At 39.9% G+C, this 10,372-nt stretch overlaps 1 long non-coding RNA gene across 2 annotated transcripts; it reads left to right on the top strand.

Moving 5' to 3' along the window:
* The first annotated feature begins 5,849 nt into the window (after positions 1 to 5,849).
* On the top strand, positions 5,850 to 8,418 carry LOC144761736 (uncharacterized). Of its 2 annotated transcripts, XR_013595877.1 has the most exons (6): positions 5,850 to 6,657; positions 6,872 to 6,992; positions 7,088 to 7,173; positions 7,259 to 7,332; positions 7,437 to 7,550; positions 8,221 to 8,418. It is a non-coding gene; the product is annotated as an uncharacterized LOC144761736 (long non-coding RNA). The 2 variants fall into 2 exon arrangements; XR_013595876.1 differs by having other exon boundaries at positions 5,850 to 6,992.
* Positions 8,419 to 10,372: the final 1,954 nt, after the last annotated feature.

Here is a 10,372-nt window from a genome sequence, read left to right as displayed (position 1 = left end):
ATCCAACTAGCTATAAAGAGTGGACTTGATTGGAGGAAAGCTCTACGGGCTACTTTGTTGTCATATTGCACTTCACCGAATTCTGTCACAGGTTTATCTCCATTCGAGATGTTACCTGGGAGGAAACCTGGTTCTAAACTGTTACCTTGGTGGATGAAAGTTAGAACATCTAATGATTCTGCTCTCAATTTATCACAGGTCTGTGAGCGTTTTCAGAAATAACAAAGGAAAATGAAGGGTAATATTGCGCAACATCGTAATCTTAGTTCCAAAATTTAAGTGGGAGATTTTGTCTGTGTCAAATTTTGTGGTTTTCCTGGCAGAAAGTGGGCCAAATGGTTGGATCCTTGTAAAGTATTGGAAGTTTTTAGCAAAGCAGTAAGAGTAGATGGAGGGAAAATCTGGAATTTCAGATGCCTTTCTTTGTGTAAATTTGGGAATTTACAATCATTTTCTCAATCCACTACTTCCAATTCCACTGATGAGGATGAAAATGCTTCTTTTGTCTTGGATACTTATGATAATGCCATTTCCACTCCAATTGTCTCGGGATTTTGCTCTACAAGTGTAGACAATTCTCAGAATCTGGCTTCTCCTTTGTCTTATGATAACAATGCTGAGACATGTAATGACATTCTTGAATCTGAAAGTAACATTAGTGAATTAAGGAAAAGTTCTTGTATTAAGCATACTCCTGTTAAATTGAAAGAATGTATTCATTATTAAATACTAATTGTTCTTATTTCACTTTATTCATTTTTTATTTATTATTTTTTAAGGGGGAAGGTGTGTGGTATTCCTGTGTTCAATGTTCTTTCTTAGAATGTTATTATTCTTTCTGTACTGTACATTCTGTTAGTGGGAGTTGGGGATTGAACAGAACGATTTTACCTGGTGTGGATGTATAAGCTGTCTGTGAGAATAAACTACATTTTCTTATGAACCTGCATCTTCAAATTACTTCACACTTCTGTGCGATTCCTTGGCACTACACACCAAGAGTTGTCCCTTCCGGATCGTCCGTGTTCAAGTTGGTCGGATGGTCTTGCACGCGCTGTGACAAATACATCTCCTGGTTTGTTTTGTGGCGTGGAGGACCGACTGCGGTATTGTTAAATCATACAAAGTGTGTCTGTGCGTTGTGGGCAATCTTTGCTGTTGCGGCGTGAGGCCTGTGTGACGTGAGACCTGTGTGGCACCAGCGAGGCAAGTTGCCTAGCAATATAGTCCTGTTACCTGGCTGAGAAGTGTCTGCGGAGGTTGAAGCGGTGCTACATTGGAAGACGTTGAAAGAGCTTGGTAGCCTCGCAACCACACCCAGCGTGCTTGTACACGACATTGCCGTCTTGGTAACCAGCATCCTATGCTGCCACGCAACGCATCGGAAGTGCAGAGACCTCTGTCAAAAGGCACCTATGACATTGTTGCGCATTCAGTGATGCGCATACCTTAAACAGCCCCGATTGCTGTTTTGTTGTTTGCAGTGGATGGTGTTGCGCACCCGGTGATGCGCACACCCTGGCTGGTAACAATTTTTTATTTACATTTTTTTCTACTGCATATTTTGTACTTATGGTAATGCGCACCCCTGACACTGCCTCGATGCTGCTTTATTATCATCTGTGCATGAAGTCATGCACTCGGTGATGTGAAACACCCTTTTCCTGGTATCTGCTTTATGTAATTTATTTCTACTGTGGCAATGTTTGTGTTTATAGGAATACGCACACATGGACAGTGATGTAGGTTCCATGTTATTTGGGGTGTGGACACAACAACACTCATATTAGTCCTTTGTGACGGTGGGCAAGGGCCAGCCACCTTCATTAATGGTTAAGCTGGTTAAAGGAATATAGGCTTCATAGTCACTTGTGCATTGGCAGTAGGCAGCAACTCACCCACACACAGCCATCCAATGGATCGCATATTGGCACCATCGCCTTTCTTGCAATAAGCTGGTACTCCTTCATTGCATTATCAACAATGGAAGGACACGTTTGATGCCTATTTGGAGGCCATTGATGGTGACCCCTTTACTTTTAAGAAGAAAAAAGTTTTGTTCATTTATAATTTAGGTTCTGAAGGAAAGAACATTTTAAAAACGTTACCCCTAGAGCTGATGAGCACCCATGTGAGCGGTGGTGATTATGGTGATTCACTGATAGTTGATGACTTGGCATCTATTGTTAAAACATTGGACAAGAGATTCAATCCCAAAAGGAATGTAATGCTTGAGCATCACAAGTTTTTGTAACGTCCTCAGATCCCTGGTGAATCCAGCGATGACTTTGTGGCTGTACTCAGGACTCTAGCTGCCACCTGCAACTACAGGGAATTCAGGGATAAAATCATCTCGGATAAATTAATTTAGAGAACGTGCAACAGGAAAATTCAAGGAAAACTACTATCTTACGAAGATCCAGATTTAAAAACTGACCTCTCGTTGGCAAGCGGTACAAAAGGGGGTGGTGATGGACGGAGCATCTGAACCAATCAAACACTCACACCCAGTCAAAAGATCTGGGTTTAATCCATAGCCGTTCTTTAGCCCACTCTGCCACCCCAGTTCAGACATGGACATATGCAAATCAGTCTGACCCTGTGCCTCATGGGAACAGTCCAGCCCGAACTGCCAAGCCATGCCTTCCCTGGACCGGAAACAAGCTTCCTAGGACCGGTTTCTGGCATTTCAGCCGTCTTCAGCCAGGCTTGCTTGAATCCAGTGGCAAAGTGAGCAAGGAACTCACGTCTGAGCATTCCCTGCCAACATATGGCGAACAAAGCGGTACAAAAGGGGGTGGTGATGAACGGAGCATCTGAACCAATCAAACACTCACACCCAGTCAAAAGATCTGGGTTTAATCCGTAACCGTTCTTTAGCCCACTCTGCCACCCCAGTTCAGACATGGCCATGTGCAACTCAGTCTGATCCTGTGCCTCATGGGAACAGTCCAGCTCGAACTGCCAAGCCATGCCTTCCCTGGACCGGAAACAAGCTTTCTAGGACCGGTTTCTGGCATTTCAGCCGTCTTCAGCCAGGCTTGCTTGAATCCACTGGCAAAGTGAGCAAGGGACTCACGTCTGAGCATACCCTGCCAACTTATGGTGAACAAAGCGATACAAAAGGGGGTGGTGATGGACGGAGCATCTGAACCAATCAAATACTCACACCCAGTCAAAAGATCTGGGTTTAATCCATAACCTTTCGTTGGCTAGAAGCATTGAACACTCAATTCTGTGTAAAAGAAATGAGTGGAACTGTTTTGTCTGGGGAGGTTAAGCTGATTAATGCTAAACATAATGCTAAACCCATTAGGGGTTCCAATGCTAGTTCTGTGTGTAATCCTATGACGTATATGTAGAGTAACACTCCCAGGCATATACTTAAATCAATTACACAATAGATTAAACAAACAAACTAGTGCAGTTTAGAAAATATAAATTTTTAATTTGATTAAAAAAGGTACAATAAAAGTCAGTGCATTGATCAGGTTTGATAAAAAGATCATATAATGATACATGTGTATTCACAAAAATATTAATTTAAAAAGAGGTTAGATGGCATCCGGTCGACGCGTTTCGACATAAAGAATATGCCTTCATCAGGACTTTAACCATCCAATTTCTGTAAGAAAGATTATAACAGTGGTTTACTTATTTCGCCTCCTATCGTGAAATAATATAACTGAACTAGTTCAAGTTTGTTACAACATTCTATTGGTAAAACATTATTTTCGTATTTATGATATACCGCTTTTTTTGCACACAAATGTCTTACACCTATGCATATACAAGTTTTCAGGACCAAGCCATATTGTATTCTGTACACGCAAACAGGGAGGTACAGTACCGAGGATTCGTGTATTTGCCAAAATACGAAAATGACACCTTTCAACTGACGACATTCTTATATGTTTTTACATCAGCAAGGACTACTCCCATGTTATCAGATTAAATGATTTAGTTGATGGTTGTTATCCATTTGCCTGATACATTTCAGCATTTCAATTGTTTTTGTTTGCATGTGGCTTTAGCTCTAACATAGACCCTACTAAATATTGAATACAAGAAAAGTTGAAGGATAGAAAAATAGAGAAGAAAAGAAAAGGAAATGTAGTATTTTATATACATTTCTTCATTTTATGTCCCTATTTTAGGAATTTTGTTTAATAATCATATACGTCAGTTTCTTGAGGTCTATTTAATCCCTCAATTTTATTAAAAAAATATGAAAACGTATTCTAGACTATGATTACCTAAAACCGAAAATATTTTCATACATCTCATTCTCTTACCTAAAGTTGTACTAATGTACAAGGACAATACTGTTCTCTATTATTCAAACTGTATTACGGCTGTATAAGGGCTGTGTCGTCGAGTTCCAAACTGGGTAGTTTAGTAACAATTTTCTAAAAAACCAAAGTGACATGCGGGTAAGCCATAGGTCAAAGGTCTACTTTCCTTATTTCAAAACTTTATGGGTACGCCCACAAGATTACACATAACAGCTCACCTTGCATATATGTTAAAAGTTCCATTGGAGCATTCATAACCTGGGTTTTTAAGTTACGAACCGATGACAATTTCCTATGAGTAAAAACATATGTTTTAGTTTTTGACAACAGTAGTTCTTATTTATTTTCAAGGAGAGACATAGTCTCAACAATTGGCACCCCAACGGAAGCTCTTTCCAAATATGTAGACAACATATTGAGACCCTATATATCACTATCTCCATCTTACATCAAAGATACTGGAGAAATGATTGCAAAGGTGGAAAATCTCCAATTCAATGGCAATAGGGATCTCTTAGTGACGCTGGATGTTGAAGCGTTATATAGCAACATCCCACAGAAAGGAGCATTGAATGCCACGATGTGGTTTATAGATCTACATCAGATACCTTGTAACAAGCAGTTTGTCTATGAGTGCCTTTCAATAGTACTGCAGGAAAATGTCTTCCATTTTGGAGACCATATGTATCAGCAAATCAAGGGCGTGAGCATGGGGGCAGCCATGGCTCCGTCCATAGCAAATATATATATGGCCCTTTTTGAGGCACGCAATATATACAATGAGATGGCCCCTTTCTATGAGTCTGTTTCCCACTGGTACAGGTTCATTGATGATATTTTTTTCATCTGGACCAGTGGGGAACAGACTCTGGGAGAATTCCTGGAGTGGGTTAATCTTGCTGACGAAAACCTTCGTTTCACTGCCCATGTCAACACCACTAAAGTTGAGTTCTTGGATATATATATCCGGAACAAAAATAATGCCTTGGAAGTAGACCTATATTCGAAGCCCACATCAAGAAACACATTGCTTCATTTTTCGAGTTATCACCCTAGGAGTCAGAAGGATGGTATCCCTTTCTCCCAGTTCCTTAGGGTGAGACGAAACTGTACAAATATCAAAGACTATGACAGTCAATCCGAAAAGATGAAGCAAAAATTCCTTGACAGAGGATACCCCCACCGTCTAGTACGTGAGGCTTATAAGAGGGCCCGATATTATGACCGGGATGCACTCTTGAGATCAAAAAAGGAAGTCCAGGAACCTAAATTAGTGTGTGTCACACGACATTCAACACTAAATGCAACTATCAGGCAGATAGTGAATGCCAATTGGCATCTACTAAATTTAGAATCATCTGCACCAAAACTCAAGAAACCGATGTATGCACATCGGAGAAACAAGAATTTAAAAGACCTTGTGGTGAGATCAAGATATGCTGGCACCTCCGAAAGACTCCCATTTGTACAAAAATCTATACAGGGTGCGAACCCTGTAAAGGGGACCTCAAGATGTGGCTCTTGCCACTCCTGTGATGGCATCATACTAGGACAGACTTTTCAACTGAATGGATACAATATTGTAGCAAATGATCTGTGGACATGCAATACCAGCAATGTTATTTATTTGCTCGTATGCCCTTGCAATTTAGGATATGTGGGCGAAACTGCAAGAACAATTAAAGTTCGGCTAACCGAACACAGGTCAGCAATCAAAACTAAGAAACTGGCTGCCCCACTTGCTGCACACTTCATAGATTTCAATCATGCCCCATCGGAAATACGGTGGCGCATATTGGAAAAGATCCATACACCAAGCACCAAGGGAGGAGAGAAAATAAGAAAAAAACGAGAAGTCTTCTGGATTTTTTCCCTCAAGACCTTCAGCCATGGCCTTAATAATGAATTGCCTTGGCAGAATGCAATTCTATGAAAATTGTTAAAATTAAATAAGTAACAAGAATACTCGAAAAATATGCGGCATGTAAATAAGGCCTTCCCCTTTAAGAACCTAGGTGTGACGCAAACCAATGATATTCGTCTTTATAAAAGAACTCCTGAACTGCAAATCGGGGCTGTTCTTTCTGAAAACCTGACCGACCGGCAGTGTATCCGGAATCGCCTGTACCCTCGTGTATTTTTCCGGGTAAGAGACCATGTATGCTGTATAGCTGTAAATCGACTTAAATCTAGATTTTATTAACAATTCTGGTATGATTAATATTCTGCACCTTTGTTATTAGGAGTAACGTGCGTTTGGCACTAAAAAGACGATATATCACGACGTCACCGCCGTATACTCACAAACCGCATCACGAGGGGAAAACGGCATTGTTTGTAAACAGCGGTCCATTAGAATTAGGTAAGCGGTAACATCGGAATTTAAATGTGTGCACATTTTGGCTTATGTACATCCACCCCTTATGTAAACGGTTAATTGCTATGCGAGAACGCTATCCCACATAGTTGCGGTGCTATATTACGACGAGGTAGACGCCCTAGATGTTTAAAGTAAACCTGCACAAATGAGCAATAGAAGAGACATACTAAAAGGCCGCTCCCCTTTTTCTCATTAGGAGCTTGTGTTAACGGCAGTAGAATATAAAAGAAAGCAGGACGTCTACGCCGTACATATTTTTAAACCAAACCACATGGAAGGACTGGTACCACGCAGCAATATCGTTCTATGATATTTAGGTAAGTGGTAATTAGATATTAGCCAGATTTAGTCTGTAAAAACAAATTAGCTAAACGGAATCTTCGCTTACTCTACCTGTATTTTATATTGTCAGGACTTTATCCAACACATCATTGGTTAGTCGTGGTACCATATCGCTAAAAAGACCCCAGATGAAGAACGTAGTATAATTCTTTAGGGGTAAGCTAGCTAAAAATATGTCTCTCCTTGAAAATAAATAAGAACTACTGTTGTCAAAAACTAAAACATATGTTTTTACTCATAGGAAATTGTCATCGGTTCGTAACTTAAAAACCCAGGTTATGAATGCTCCAATGGAACTTTTAACATATATGCAAGGTGAGCTGTTATGTGTAATCTTGTGGGCGTACCCATAAAGTTTTGAAATAAGGAAAGTAGACCTTTGACCTATGGCTTACCCGCATGTCACTTTGGTTTTTTAGAAAATTGTTACTAAACTACCCAGTTTGGAACTCGACGACACAGCCCTTATACAGCCGTAATACAGTTTGAATAATAGAGAACAGTATTGTCCTTGTACATTAGTACAACTTTAGGTAAGAGAATGAGATGTATGAAAATATGTTCGGTTTTAGGTAATCATAGTCTAGAATAAGTTTTCATATTTTTTTAATAAAATTGAGGGATTGAATAGACCTCAAGAAACTGACGTATATGATTATTAAACAAAATTCCTAAAATAGGGACATAAAATGAAGAAATGTATATAAAATACTACATTTCCTTTTCTTTTCTTCTCTATTTTTCTATCCTTCAACTTTTCTTGTATTCAATATTTAGTAGGGCCTATGTTAGAGCTAAAGCCACATGCAAACAAAAACAATTGAAATGCTGAAATGTATCAGGCAAATGGATAACAACCATCAACTAAATCATTTAATCTGATAACATGGGAGTAGTCCTTGCTGATGTAAAAACATATAAGAATGTCGTCAGTTGAAAGGTGTCATTTTCGTATTTTGGCAAATACACGAATCCTCGGTACTGTACCTCCCTGTTTGGGTGTACAGAATACAATATGGCTTGGTCCTGAAAACTTGTATATGCATAGGTGTAAGACATTTGTGTGCAAAAAAAGCGGTATATCATAAATACGAAAATAATGTTTTACCAATAGAATGTTGTAACAAACTTGAACTAGTTCAGTTATATTATTTCACGATAGGAGGCGAAATAAGTAAACCACTGTTATAATCTTTCTTACAGAAATTGGATGGTTAAAGTCCTGATGAAGGCATATTCTTTATGTCGAAACGCGTCGACCGGATGCCATCTAACCTCTTTTTAAATTAATTTTTTTGTGAATACACATGTATCATTATATGATCTTTTTATCAAACCTGATCAATGCACTGACTTTTATTGTACCTTTTTTAATCAAATTAAAAATGTATATTTTCTAAACTGCACTAGTTTGTTTGTTTAATCTATTGTGTAATTGCTTTAAGTATATGCCTGGGAGTGTTACTCTACATATATTGTTTACCCTGTCCCAGGATATAGATCCGTACCAGGGGGTCCTTGTTGTTAACATATAATCCTATGACGTATTCACCCAAAACCAAAACTGAGAAAGGGGAACTCACATGTTTCCGTTGTGGGAGCAAATCTCATCTAGGGAATGAAAAATTGAGTTTTGCCTTGAGTCAAACGTGTTTCAAGTGTGGCAACATAGGTCATTTTGCTTGAATGTGCAAAGCTGTAGCTGTGCAAAAAGTTTCTGCACAGATAGTAAAGATCAATGGGGAAGACTTTATCAACTCTGGTGATGGCAATCATGTGTTGTTGATGCTTTCTTCTTCCCCTTCACAGGTTGAGGGCGTAGTTGAGATAGCATCCATGCCTGGGTTGCACAGTAGGAAATCTCCTGCTTGCATGGTCAGTGTTAATGAAAGGAATGTTAGCTTCTTAGCTGATTCTGGCTCCCCATTTACACTCCTGAATGCTAAGGATTTTGAGGGGTTGGATGGCATTCATTTGCATCAGTCTAATATCAGAAATGTTGCCTATGGCGGCAAGAAAGTGGAAGTTCTTGGAAAGTTCATGGCTAATCTAGCTTTTGGTGAGGATCTAGCTACTAGAACTGTGTTTGTGGTGAAAGATGGTGCGAATTTGTTGGGGTTGGATGAGCAATGGGAGCTTGGAATCATTTTATATCCTAACAATCCTGACATGGTTCTGTCCAGAAGGGTGGTAAAGCAATTGTATTGCATGCCCCCATCTACTACACCTGGTGACAGTGCAGTTGCTCATTTGTCAGGGAGTGAATGGATCCAAAGTTAACCTGAGGTGTTCAATGGAAAACCTCGCAAACTACGTGGATTTCAACATTGCATCATTTTCAAGGAGGGATCTAAAGCTGTGGTGCACAGAGTGCGCAAGGTACCATTAAGTTTGCGAAAGGAGCTTAAGTGTGAATTGGAACGTTTGTGTGCCATGGGTGTAATTGAGCTCATTGAGGGGTCCGAATGGTTGCCCCCATTGTTTTTGCATGTCAAGTCTCTGAGGAGGTGTGTCGACTTGAGGGATGTCAACACTAACATCTGGGTTGATCGGTAACCCCTACCGAACATCAATGAGATGTTGCCGACTTTAGAAGGTGCCAAGTTTTTCACTTCCCTAGACATTTCCTCTGCCTATTATGAGATTGAATTGTGTAAAGATTCAAGACACCTCTCTTCATTTGCACGTCTATCATTACAAATAGATGCCTTTTGGTCTGGCATTGGCTTCTGCAGTGTTCCATCGTTTGATGAGTAATTTATTCAAGGACACAGTGGGGGTTGTGTTTTTCCAGGATGACATCCTGATTTATGGAAATAGGAGTCGGGACATGATGACCGGGTCAGGCAGGTGTTAAACATTGTAAAGTCAAGTGAATTGACTCTGATGAAGGATAAGTGTATGTTCCTTCAAGAGGAGGTGGATTACCTTGGTCACCACATCCCTGGCAAGGGGATGGAACCCAAATTGAACATTTTAGAGGCCATCCAAAGCGCACCAACACCTGTGAACAAAGACGAGCTCCGCTCGTTTCTGGGGTTATTGGAATACTACACCAAGTTTGTGAGAAATTTTCAACAAAGCTGCGTGCTTGCAAAAGCTTTTGAAAAAGAATGTCAGGTATGAGTGGGATGATGAATGTAGCAATAATTTTGAGCTGATAAAACAGGAAATTGTTCTAGCTCGTCCCCTCAAACTATTTAACATCAATGACTGGTGCATTATATCCACAGATGCGAGCAATGTAGGTTTAGGTGCTGTTTTGTGCAGAAAAGTGATGACGGTTGCAAGGAAACCATTGCTTTCACCTCTACAACATTAAAGGGGGCAGAAAGTACTTATTCCACCATTGAGA

Source organism: Lissotriton helveticus, chromosome 6, assembly GCF_964261635.1.
Source record: "Lissotriton helveticus chromosome 6, aLisHel1.1, whole genome shotgun sequence".
In the NCBI taxonomy this organism is placed as follows: domain Eukaryota; kingdom Metazoa; phylum Chordata; class Amphibia; order Caudata; family Salamandridae; genus Lissotriton; species Lissotriton helveticus.
Note: the sequence above shows the minus strand (reverse complement) of the source record. Positions and strands in the feature narration are given on the sequence as shown.